The following is a 13,889-nucleotide window of genomic DNA, read 5'->3' as shown; positions in this document are numbered from 1 at the left end:
CTGTAAAGCACGTGATTTCTAAAAATTAATTTTTAAATAGAGCAAATTGTATTTTTTTACATTACTATAATTAAAGTTGGATAGAATGATCAGTTCCAGTATAATAACAGTTAACATAATTGAGATCTCAATATGTGCTAAGCAGTACAGTAAGTGCCCTGAATTTATTTGCATACTTAATCCTAACAACATTCTTATGAGGTAAATACAGAGATCCACAAGAGGAGACCTCTACTAGCTTTTGAAAGTCCATAGTTAAATTTTCAGGAATTTTTAAGAAGTGAAGTCTAGTTGATATACATAATAGTTTTTTCAAGTATACAACACAATAATTCAACAGTCACCCCAAATAGTGCAGTTACTATCTGTCAACTAAGAAGATGTTACAGAACCATTGACTATATTCTCCATGCTGCACTTCCACTGCCATGACCAATTTATACTATGACTGAGATTTTCTGCCTTTATATCCTCCTCACCTATCCCAACCCCTCCCCATGGTAACCACTAGTCACTTCTCAGTGTCTATGAGTCTATTGCTGTTCTGTTCATTTTGTTTTGTTTTGTTTGTAGACTCCACAAATAAGGGAAATCATATGGTATTTGTCTTTATCCATCTGGTTTATTTCATGTAGCAAAATACCCTTTAGGTCCATCCATGTTGTTGCAAATGGCAGAATTTATTTCTTTTTTTGTGCCTGAATAATATTCTTTTGTGTACTTTTGTGTATATGTACCACATCTTCTTTATCCATTCATCTATTGATGGCACTTTGGCTGCTTCCATATATGGCTATTATAACTAATACAGTAATAAATATAAGGGTGCATATGTCTTTTCAAATTAGGGATTTGGTTTTCTTTGAACAAATTCCTAGAAGTGGAGTTACTGGTTTATATGATTTTTCTATTTTTAGCTTTTTGCGAACCCTCCGTACTGCTTTCCACAGTGGCTGGAACAGTTTACATTCCCACCAACAGTGTAGCAGGGCTCCCTTTCTTTCACATCCTTGCCAACACTTGTTATTTCTTGTCTTTTGGATAGGGGCTTTCTAGCTGGTGTGAGGGGATATCTCACTGTGGTCTTGATTTGCATTTCCTTGATGATTGGTGATGTGGAGTACCTTTTCATGTCCCTGTTGGCCATTTGTATTTCTTCTTTGAAGAAATGCATCTGTTGAAGTCTTCTTACAAGTTTTGAATCAGGTTGTTCTTTTTTTGCTGTTGAGTTGTATGAGTTCTTTATATATTTGGATGTTAACCCTTTAATGGATAAATGATTTATGAATATATTCTCCCATCTTGTAGGTTGTCTTTTTGTTTTGTTGATGGTGTCCTTTGTAAGTCAGCTGATATCAAGTTATAGTAGTTTGAAAGTGAGTGCAGTGGAAATAATTTACAACCTGGAAATCAATAAACACTACAAAATGTTTTTTTTCTTTTACCTCCTCAGAGAGCCAGTTGAACAGTTACCAGTATACCACTGCATATATAGTATTGTTAACCCTATTTTACAAATGAGGAGATTGAGGCAGAGAGGTTTAATAAGCTTCCCAAGGACTCAAAACTAAAACAACATTGTAGATGTGGAATGGATCAATGCGGTCTGCTATCCTGTTTCTATAACTAGAAGAGAAGAAATTCTGATAAAAGATTTAGTCAATTTAGGCTGTAGATGATTCACTCCAGAGAAGCCTCTTTTCCTATTCCCTATGAATAGCAGTTGTTTTCAACACATGGTGAAATCCTTTCTGCCTCTTAGACTAGGATTCCACTGGAAAGGGTGTTGGTTCATTCCACGGCTGAGCTATTCCACATGAGACTTCATTCTCACTGGCACAATTCAGGGTATCATCTCTTATTTGATGGATGATAACACTACCTTCTTCTAGGTTTGCCTCCTCAAATCCATGTTTTCCCTGCAGTTAGAGGACCATTCAAAATACAAACCTGGTCATGTCATTTTTTGTTTAAATACTGCCAAATATTTTCTGTCCTTGGGATCAAGTCTGAGTTTTCTGGTTATTAGTATTGTGGCTCCTGCTAAGTCTATTTCCTGCACTCTATGTACAACTATGTATATTGAGCTACCTGCAATTTCTCTAATGTCTGCTTTTGCCTCTGAACCTCTTGCCATCTCTCATGCTTTGGTGATGGCACATTTTACTGAGATATAGTGGTTGGTAAGCATTCTTAGCTTTTCAGACAGCACAGGAATTTGCATCATGGGAATATTTTTTAAAATATTAAAAATATAGCTTGATAGATATTATATATTTTGGATATATATCATATATTCATATAAAATCCCTTTTTTCTATTGTATAATAATGTGATGATTTGATAAATAGCAACTGACACTTTTTCTTTCATAAGTATTGATTTCTGTTTAGGTAATTTGCATTTATATATACTTGGTTCTTTTCCCCTCTTTCTATCAACCCTTCACCCCCCAAATAAATTGAATTTCATACAAATGTAGAAACATGCAATACAAGAGGAAAATTATTTCCTATCTCTATTCCCTATGACTGCATTTCATTTTTAATATTGCAGATACAAAAAATGGACCTTTGAGGCTGAGGTCCATTTTAGCATTTCAATGTGACTGACACTGTTGTTCAGCAACTATCTATGGAATCAAATAAAAGACTAAAACTCCCCCTCAATCAGCAGGAAAATTGTGTTGCTCTCAGTTTTTTACACTGCTGTTTAAAATGTCTAACTATCTAAGTACTCATATCTTAATAAATAGATGAAAGGAGATTAAAAATAATTAAAACACATCCATAGCAAATGTCTACATGAGTGAAAAACATCTAATAAAAGTAAATACAATCCATCCGTAGTCACTCCTATTTGGTCACATTTACCAGTGAAAGAGAGGATGTGTTGAGAAAAGGACCTTAAAGAATGGACATGTAAATGTGAATCCTGATTATACCTGGGTCACAAGAGTATCAAGGACTATAATTTGCTTGGTGATTTTCAAGAGCAGATATATTTATGGGTTGTTATTTGTAAACAACTATAATACAGAACAAATTTTAGTTATACATACACAGAAAAACAGTATTTGCTATTAAAAGACAACATGAAAAAATTCAAGACTGATTACTCAGATTTAGTACCCACTCCAGTTTATTTTAAATCAAAATTAAGCAAATAAGTAAAGCCTTTAATTACAAAGCAAAGAACTCTTAACTTTAAAATTGTGAAATATTAGAATGTTAAAGTGTCTTTCAAGCATCTACCACTACTTATGATGGGAAATATGAGGTTTCAGGACAGGGAACTAGGATTCTGAGCTTAATGGTGGGAAAGAAAAACTGAAAAAAAAAGAGGAAAAAAAATAGAATGGTGGCAATATTTGTCCAGACACTACTTAGTCTAGAAGACAATTTTTCCACCTTAATTCAAGAAGGCCTTTAATATTCCTTCCATTTCACATGCAGAACAAAAGGTATTTGAAAAAATTATTCTAAGACTAAAAACATTTTGTATAGTGCTTTTGAATATAAGGTGATTTTGCATATCTTGAGATTTAGCTTGCTGCTGGTGAAATAGCAAAATAGAGGAAGAATAGCTAAAGTCATAAAATGCAGTTGATGAAAAACCGTATTCAAGATATAAAGTCTTTATATTATAAAGAATAGATAGGAAAAGGTTTCAGAGAGTCTCTACAATTAGCATATCATGTCTGATATTACCATAGGGAAGTGTTGTCCAGCATAGAAGGGAGAAATAGACAAGGATTAGAGGGAATGCAAAACCAACACAAATAAAGAAAAGGATCTTGATTACCCCTGAGCTTTCATAAATACTGATATTGGGAAACTGGTCAATTCTATTTAGTAAACATACACACACACATATTTGGATTTTTTTCCACATATACATGCATACAAATGTGTGCATGCATGTGCATTTGTGTATACGGAGAGAGGCAATCCTTATACCCATGGCTAGAGACATGTTCAGCTATCTATCCTTTTGTTACCAGATTTTGCTTATTTCTATATTCTGAAAAAAGATGATTTAGGACTGAACCAAGACCATATTCAAAGAGAATAAATTTGAGGTACTTAAGATGTAAAATACTATTGAGGATTCTATTGAGAACTGAGTGACTGATTAGGTGTGGATGCTGAAGAAGTCCTTCATGACTTCCATGTTCCATATTTTTAGAAGTGCAGGGCTCAGTAAATATTTGTTCCAAATATTTACAATGTAAAATTGTAGTGGGCTAGGTCCCAGTGAATAGGAAATGAGCATTTCATTCTGCATTGGATAGATGGACATCCCTCTTGAATTACAGCCTCAAGTTATATGATTACTCTGAAAATGACACCTATATAAAATTGGCAGTGAGAAAGAAAGAGTGTAGATTGACTCTCCATACTCCTTAATTTTCTTCTGCAACTTCTGTCTTGAATTTATTTCTTAGCATTCTGAGTGCCAGAAATCATAGGATTTACATAGAGCACTGGAATATGGGAATACTCCATTTTTCTCTTTCACTGCGAAATCAATAACAATATTATTTTTGGTAGACCAAGAGAAAGCTTTTATTTCTTTCTGCATATTTTAAAACAGAATTTTCAGATGAAAGACTTATTCACCTCTTAAAATTAATTTCACCTTTGCGTTAAACCTGTACTTAATGTAAACATGTGCTATGGCATATATAAATGGTAGATTGTTGATGGGGTGAAGAAATTGCCATAGAATTTCCTTACTTAACAAAACTTGACTGTTAAACCTGTATAGATAATACTAGTTGTATGAAACAAATACCACCAAGAAGGGCAAATTGATCTATAAATATGAATATAAGTTTGTATCCTATATTTGTGAAATCCATCTATTTCTTTTCCTTATGGGAAAATACTAAATGAAATGGGAAAGTGTACTTTGTGTTAAAATGATGAACATTTTATTGGCTAAAGTTTTATTAGCAGAGTGAAAGAGTAAAATTGTGACTTAGATTTAGTGGCCTAAATATTTTTTTCCTAATTGCTCCAAATAAAGCAAATAAAATTAAGTTAATAAAAGATTATGAGACATTTTCTTACCAGCAGAAAGTTTCTCAGTAGACATCATAACATTTAATGCAGGAAAGACATGTTAAAATAGCACCTACCTCTCTTAAGAAATTTTAAATGTTTATTGATCAGTGCTAAAAGATCACAAACATTTTGAGCCTATAATTTAAAAGAATTTGATCAGGATTATATTATAATTAAAAAAAAGAGAGACCAAGGATAATTTAGGGGTAAACTGCAATAAAATTTAAAAAAATAAGTGATACTGCATTATATTTATCTTGATAATAATGATGTATAATTTAATTTCTGTCTTCCCAAAGAAGATCCTTTGTTCAAGTTACATCTCCTTTTTGAAACCTTTTCTCTTTTCTTCAACCTTCATTTATTTATTTCTGTAAAACCACAAAATAAAATGTTTTATAATACATTACCTTGTTTTGTTTACTCTGTCTTTTTCCCAACCAGGTTGTAAACTCTTTGAGAACAAGGATGAAATAATATATTGTTCTCCTTCTCAGGGCTCATCAGAGTATTGAGCAAAAAATAGGTATCCAATAAATCCAGTTGATTATCATCTTGAATATTAAAGGTTCATCAGAAATAATTATTTTCTGATGCTAAAATGTCACTGTCCTGTAACCTCAGGAGGATAATGTAAAGTTAGAAAGTAAAATATTAGAAGCAGATGAACTCTGACTAGAGGATTTCTAAAGTAAACCTTTACCAGATGTTCATGTATTAAAATAAGAATGCTAAGCAAGAAAACATCTTTCAAAGAACACACCAGGTGTTGAAATAAACCCCTGAGGGATGACAATAAGCAGTAAAAAAACAAAGGAAACAAAGCTAATAAGAAAGTCAAAAGATACCTTTACAAGATATGCCCATTTTCAGATCAACATATTAAGTTCCTCAAAAATAGCACTCTCAATAATCTTTGTGGGAAAAACGAGTAGGTGTGAGATGAGTCACATTTGCATACCCACATGATTTTATATAATTTACATCTGTCTACACAACTTATTTGATAGGTTTAAAATTTAAGATTTTATTGTAGCCACACCAGAAACTTTTACACAGTTATTATATTTTATTAAATAAGACCACTTACTATCATTTATACATTTTTCCTGTCAGTCACAAAATACTGGTTATTCTTTTTTTTGAGTCATCTTTACTACTGTGCGTCCCTCTCTCTTCCCTCAGCCTTAACTGCGGCCAATAGTTCTTTCTTATTACATTTGAACCACTGCCATTTCCTTTCAGCCTCTGTTACATAATTTTTGCTACCTGTAGTATTACCCAGTCTGCTTAAAATAGCGCTTCAACCCTGTCAGTAGCACTCCAGATTCCCCTCATACTACACATATAGAACTTGTGCTGATTCTTTCTCACCTAGTCTATTAAATTCTTGTACTTTGCTTTGACTTGCAAAGATCTTGATAGTATGGTATTATTTTCACTGTCCAAATGTAATATCCTGTGAAGATATCATGATTCTCTCCACCTCTGTGCATATACTCAAAAACTTTCTTCCTTTATATACAAATTATACTTTAGGGTCCCTTGCTACTTCATGACACTTACTATACCTATGTTAGCCTTCAGTGATCCTTATCTTCTGTGCATAAGGACCACTCATATTCAACAGACACAACTGTGTATTTATTTGTTGACTTGTGGTTTTATACATTTTTGGCTATTTAATCATATTGTTGGTGGGCAGTCCAATTCAGGGAGATTTTTCTGCATGCTTGGTGAAACCTCAGTCCAGGAGGGTTCTTGAATCTGATCAAGAAAGAATTCACAAACAGTTAGGATGAGTGTAGGTAAGGAAGGAATTCATTAGGGCAAGAGTGGTAGTAAATGGCAGTGGCCGTTCAGGCCTTAGAGAGCAAGGAAGAGCAGAGAAGGAAAGGGAAGTTCAACGAACTCCTGCTCAGCATAGGGCAAATCCCTTGCCAGCACCTGGAGCCAGAGTCACCTGGCATCCAGTGTCTGCTTGAATCTGCATGGTGTGGGAACTAAGCCCTACCACCCCAGGATTTGGGGGAGCTGCAGAGCACTGGGTGGAGTGAGAATATGTTCTGAGAACTTCCCAAAAGCAAAGAAAGGAGGTTTGGGGCAGGCTGCTAAAGAGCATGACCGTACAGCTGCAGTCCTGCCCTGGTCACCCAAGTGATAGGAACTTGTCACCTCAAATCAGAGATAGCAGTAGCTCTTCCTACTTTTCTGGAGTAGAATAGAGACAGAGTGAAGTCTTATAATGTCTAGAAAATTGAATGAAATAGCAAAGTAACAAAACACCTACCACTGGAAGAGCACAGAGACAGAACACAACAAGTTGAGTAGTGAAAAGGTGTTATTTAAGGCAAAGAGTAGACACTCAAAGAAAGGGGAGTATGGGCAACCTCAGAGAAGAGTCATGCTTAAAAGCTGGGGATTGTGTCTTTTAACAATTTTCAAGAATGGAATAAAGGTGTTAGAAGTGTTAGGTAGAAAAATAGATGTGAGCAGCTAGGGAAAGGGGAAGATAAGGTTCAAGGAAACAACTGCCTAAACTGTCCAGGGAGGGGGTCCCACACGGGAAGGCAGCAAAGTCTTTTCAGGGAGATAACTTCCTTGCTTTTTGGGACAAGGCCAAACCAGTCCCAACCATCTCCCAACACGGGCACAATTGAACAAAATCAAGAACCACCCAAACCACACCTCATCATAATCTCATTAAAATAAAATTGTGGTTCTGCTCCCCTGCCACCATAGGCTTTTCTGTGTGCATTTTGGGAGAAGACATGTGTACCAAAAGGAATGGGTTTATAACTAGAACTGTCAATCAGATGACCTCATCCTGTCAATCAAAGAGGCACCTGCCAGCTAGGTCATGATAAACAGACCCTCCTCTAAAAGTCAGGTGCCTCTGTCTATCTTGGCCCACTCCTCCCTTAGAATGTTTTCAAAAAAACTTGCACTCTACTTCACTATTGTGCCTCTGACTTTCAAATATTTGTTGTGGTGGAGCCAAGAACCAGGGAGAACAAACTCAACCTGTAACAAATAGGCTTGTCATGTGATCTCATGATGTCTATCTCTGGTGAGAGACGCTGTCATCATCCATAGTTAGCCCCCAGATAATTCTGTAAGATAAACTTAACACAGGGAATTTATTGATCCTATTCTTCTCCAAGATAGTGGTTACCCTCAAGCATTGGGAACATATCATTTAGGGCTGTTTGCCCTGCCTTATGATAAATTGCTGGCTATTACCAAACAATATGTTAGGAATCTTATCTCCTAACTCTCTGCTTTTAAAGTGGAATCTTATCCTTCAGATGGAGTCTCTACTGTTCTTACCATGCTGTTTATATATAGGTATTTTTCATCATAGGCAGGAAAACCAATCATGTTGCTTGTCCCGTGTCCTGGTCCTACCTCAATATTATTTATTTATTTTCATCCAGACTATATATTTTTCAAATATAGGAATATTTTCTTATTGTTTAATATTAGAATAGTTCTGGCCACCATATGTTTAATGTATGTGACCTAAATTAAATACACCTTTATATCTAATTCAGCAATGAAGTATTTGATTATGACTGTGATATATATTGGTGTAGGCATTATATAATAACTTATTTTCCCAAGCCTTTATCTTCTATAGCTAACAGAAATATATTACACCTACTAGCAGATAAGATACCATATAGTTTCCCCTTTAATATAAGGTAACATAAAAAATGAAATATCCCAATAAAATGTCCACTACAAAAACCCTAAAAATCTGTATTTAAGCAAGTTAAATATACAGCTAAGTATCAAAAAGTAGAATTCATAGCATATCTGATAAAGGTCTAGTGTTTAGGATATAAAAATAACTTCTACAACTCAACAATAAAAAGGCAGAAAATCCAATTAAAAAAAAAGAGATGAATAGAACTGAACATGTCCTTGGCATACAAATGGCCAATGAACACATGAAAAAATTGATAAGCATTATTAATCATCAGGGAAATGAAAATTATAATGATAGTGAGGTAACACTATACAATTGTCAAAATGACTAAAATTGAAAATGCTTTTAACACTAAATGTGGATGAGAACAGGAAACATGCTCCCATGGCAAGAGTGTAATTAGTGAAACCACTTTGAAAGCTCTTGCAATCTCTTATAAAATTAAATATGCCACCCCATTTACCCGGCAATGCCAGTCTAGAAGCTTACCTAAGCAAATTGAAAAGTGTTCCTCCAAAGATGTGAATATGAATGTTTGTCATAGCTTTAATCATAAAATTTAAAAACTGTACTTAAAAGAAACAGGTCTGGGTGTACCTCAACATAAGAATGGATAAACAAATTGTCATAAATTCAAACAACAGAAAACTACTCAGCAATAAAATGAAACAAATTCCTGAAACATACAACAACATGGATGAATCTCAGTAACATTATGCTGAGTGAAAGAAATCTTATACAAAGACCAAATACAATAAAAATAAATTTTTATAGCATTCCAGAACAGACAAATATAATCCATTTTTGAAGACAGAAAGGATAGAAAGTGATTATCCCTAAGGGTGGAGGCAAGCACTGACTGTAAATGGAATTGAGAAAACTTTTTTGCACAGATACTAATGTTTGATGTCATGATAGTAGGATTCATTATAAAGATAAAAGCATTTGTCAAAACTAATGAATGTACACTTAAAATTTGTGCAATTTGTTGTATGTAAAGCTTATAATTAAAATAAAATAAAACTGTAACAATTCAGTTTCAAATGCCTTAAAAATAAGAGGCTGGATAGTAAAATGATTAGATACATAACAAAACAAGCCTAATAAATCTTAATAGTAGAATACAAGTGGCAGATGTGTGGATATTAAGTATAAACATTTGCCCTATGTTTATACATTAATATGTTCTAGAAACCAAAAATGAGTCTAAAATAACAATTCAGAGAAGTATGGATATTAAATCTAATGCCTATCTTGTGAGAATCTGCTAAACCTGGGAATGTGAGCCTTTCATTTTATAAAAAAGAAGATGGGATAGAAGAAAAACCCTTAGGCATACACAATATGAGAGGGGGAACTTGCACTACTGTCAGTGATAATATAAATTAGAATAAAAGGAAAAAAATAATATTAATAATAGAAATGCTACAATTAAGATAACTTGGTAACAGAAGCAAAGACAGCCTTTGATGATTTGATAAGCAGACTTCTCACAGCCAGAGAATAATTAATGAACTGAAAATAAGACAATGTAAGTTAGCCAAGTTGAATATAAAGAGAAAAAATAATAACAAATACAAATAGCACCAAGACCTGTGGGACATTCTCAAACATTTTAATATACTTTTAATAGGAATTCTAGAAGAAGAAAGTCTGAACAAGACAAAAATAATAAAAAAGTGTTACTACAGATTAAAAAATTTCAGACTCTCAAGCAGGAAAATTCCACACACCCTTTTCTCTACCACAGGAGAAATGAAAGAAAATACACACACACACACACAAACCACTTTAGATATCATATTTAATGGCTTAAAACCATATAAAAGGAAACATATGAAGACAACATAGAATAAAAAGGCACATTAGATACAGAAGGACAAAGATGAGAATTACAGAGCAGACTTTTCATTGGAGGACAATGAAATAACTTTGTTAGTGTTAAAAGAAGATGAAGACAATGCAAAATCCCATCAATTCAGAATTCTATACCAGAGAAAAATTAAGGAGGGACACTATCTGAAACAAATAAGGAACTGAAAGAATTCACTACCAGTAACCTGTACTAAAGTAAATACTAAAGGAAGTTCTTTAGGAACATGGAATATGATATCGATAGAAACAAATCTGTACAAAGAAATAAGAGCTCCAGAAATGGTGAAAATTAAGAGACATAATAAGAGTCCTTTTTTAAAATTTATTTTTGATCACGTTAAAGGAAAATTCTCTAAATCAGTGGCTCTCAATCAGGGGAGATTTTGGCTCTCATGGGACATTTGGCAATACTTGAAGATTTGCTGTCACTAATGTTGGAGGATGCTGCTAACATCTACTGGGTAAAGGCCAGGGGGACACAACATCCAACAGTGAGCAGCGCAGTCCCTGAAACAAAGGATTATTCAGCCAAGAACTTTTCAGTAGTGTCAAGGCTGAGAAACACTTATCTAAAGCACTAAATCTCAACATGATATTGCTATCAAAGGATGAAAATTAGTTCTTAGAGGAGGGGCATTTTTTTAATGTGTAAGGCTCATTTATACATATGGCACATGGATACACAGTATCTATGTAATAACAAATTTCTTTGGAGAGTGGTTGGGAGAATATTTAGGAATATTCCTTTGTGGGACAACAATGACAGAAGATTAAGAAATACAGCTCTAAAGCAAAAATAGTAGAAGTAATGGGTTCACATTACATATAAAAGTAAACTATATAATAACAAAGCACAGAACATAGATGGGACAACTGGAAGTGCACTATTATAGATTTCTACACAAATGTGTATAATATTGGATGGTAAATTGTTGAAATGAAAGGTGTATGCTGTAATTTCTAGGACAAGCAGCAATATTTTAAAGGTACAAATAATAAGTCAACACTGGAAATAATAGACTGAAAAAAAATCTGAAGTCAAGCAGAAAAAGAGGAAAAATGAGATAAGAAGTTATGGATGAAACAAATAAAAAGTGAGTAGCAAGATGGTAGATATTTTTTCCTGCCATATCGTTAACTACATTAAGTGCAAATGGTTTTAAAAAACCAGACCAAACCAGAAATTAACTTATTGGATGAAAGAACAAGGCCTAACTATATACTGTCTCTTAGAAACTGACTTTAAAGATATTTCTAAGGATAGAAAAAGACATTATGCAAACCAGAAGAAATCTGGGCTGGCTCTATTAATCTTAAAAAGAGTACACTAAAGAAAAAAATATTAACAGGATAAACAAGGACGTTACATAATGATGAAGGGATCAGGCATCTTTCACAAAGAAGATATAACATTCCTAAATGTTATGGGAAATGACTAAAATATTTTGAAATGAATTAGAATAAATACCTACTATGTGTGGAATACAGCTACAGTAGTGCTTAAAAAGAAATTCATTGTATAAAATGCTTTCATTAGAAAAGAGAAAAGGTTTAAAATCAGTTGTCTAACTTCTACTTAGGTAAATAGACAAATAAGGTACACTAAGCCCAAAATAACAAGAAGGATAGACATACAGAAACAGAAATTAATGGGACTCAAAACTAAAAATGTCTAAGTAAAATCAATGAAAGAAATAGCTACTTCTCTGATAGGATTAATAAATTGTTAAACTCCTAGTCATACTGAACAGGAAAAAAAATAGAGAAGATGTATATTATCAAAACCAGGAATGAAACAGTGAATATGGCTAAATATTCTACAGAGATTTAAAAAAAATGGATATTATGAAAAATTTTATGGCCATGAATTCCACAATCTGGATAAAATGGTCAAATTCCTTGAAAGACAACAAAGACACCAGAGATCACTAATGAATGAGTCAGGCAAAATAGTCCTATAATTATATAAAGAATATTAATTCACAGAAAAAATTACACATATATATATGTATATATTTGAGAAGATAGCTTCACATGTAAGTTCTACCAAACATTTAAGGAAAAAATAATAATATTGATTCTATACAAATCTTTTGAGAAAAATAGAAGAGGAGTGAGCACTTTCTAGCTCATATTAAGGGTAGCCTTACCCTGATATGAAAATAAAAAATTATGTTATAAGAAAATAAACCACAGCTCGCTTCAGCAGCACATATACTAAAATTGGAACGATGCAGAGAAGATTAGCATTGCCCCTGTGCAAGGATGACACTCAAATTCGTGAAGTGTTCCATATCAAAAAAAAAAAAAAGAAAAGAAAATAAACCACAGAACAATAATGTTCATGAACATAGAAGCAAAAATTAGCCCCAAAATATCAGCAAATCTAGTCTGGCAACATATAAAAAGAGAATATATCATGACCAAATGGGAGTTATCCCAGAAATAAGAGACTTCTTCAACATTTGACAATCAATGTAGTTCACAATATCAAAGAAATAAAGAAGAAAAATATAATATTTTCAATATATGTAGAAAGTGCATGATGCAAAATTCATTAAAATTTCCTTTTCAAAACTTCCAGAAAACTAGAATTAGAAACATTTTCAAACTTATAGAGGGTAATTATCAAAAGACTATAGCTAACAATACACCTAATTTGGAAAGTCTAAACACTTTCCTTCAAGAATGTCTACTCATCACTTCTTCTGAGCATCATACTAGACATCCCACTCAGTGAAATAAGGAAAGTTGAAATAGAAGGCATATATATTGAAAAGCAAGAAGCAAAACTCTCCATTCAAAGATGACCTTGTAGTCTATGCAGAAATCCCAAAGAATCTAATTAAAGCAGTAGTGGAACTTAGTAAGGTCACAGGATACATAGAATATACAAAATCAATTACCTTGCTATACATACTATCAGTGAATAATTATAAATTGAAATGTAAAAATTAACCTTCTGTAGTAGCATAAAAATGACAAAATGAGTAATTCTAGCAAAACATATGCAAGACATTTGTTGAAAATTAGATAATACTGATTAAGGAAATAAAAATAAACTTAAGTACATTGAGAAATATACTTTGCTCAAAGATTAGGAGGTGCCATGTTGCTAATAGTCAATTATTCCTTAAATAATCTGTAGAGTCAATGCTATCTCCACCAAAATATCAGTAGGGTTTTGGTAGAAATTACCATAATTTAAAAATGTACATAAAAAATTGAAAGCA

At 33.2% G+C, this 13,889-nt stretch overlaps 1 non-coding gene across 1 annotated transcript; it reads left to right on the top strand.

Moving 5' to 3' along the window:
• The first annotated feature begins 12,853 nt into the window (after positions 1 to 12,853).
• LOC118967811 (U6 spliceosomal RNA) lies at positions 12,854 to 12,956 on the top strand. Its single transcript, XR_005055044.2, has one exon. It is a non-coding gene; the product is annotated as a U6 spliceosomal RNA (small nuclear RNA).
• The last annotated feature ends 933 nt before the right edge of the window (positions 12,957 to 13,889 follow it).

This window comes from Manis javanica, chromosome 13 (assembly GCF_040802235.1).
Source record: "Manis javanica isolate MJ-LG chromosome 13, MJ_LKY, whole genome shotgun sequence".
Lineage (NCBI taxonomy): Eukaryota > Metazoa > Chordata > Mammalia > Pholidota > Manidae > Manis > Manis javanica.
Note: the sequence above shows the minus strand (reverse complement) of the source record. Positions and strands in the feature narration are given on the sequence as shown.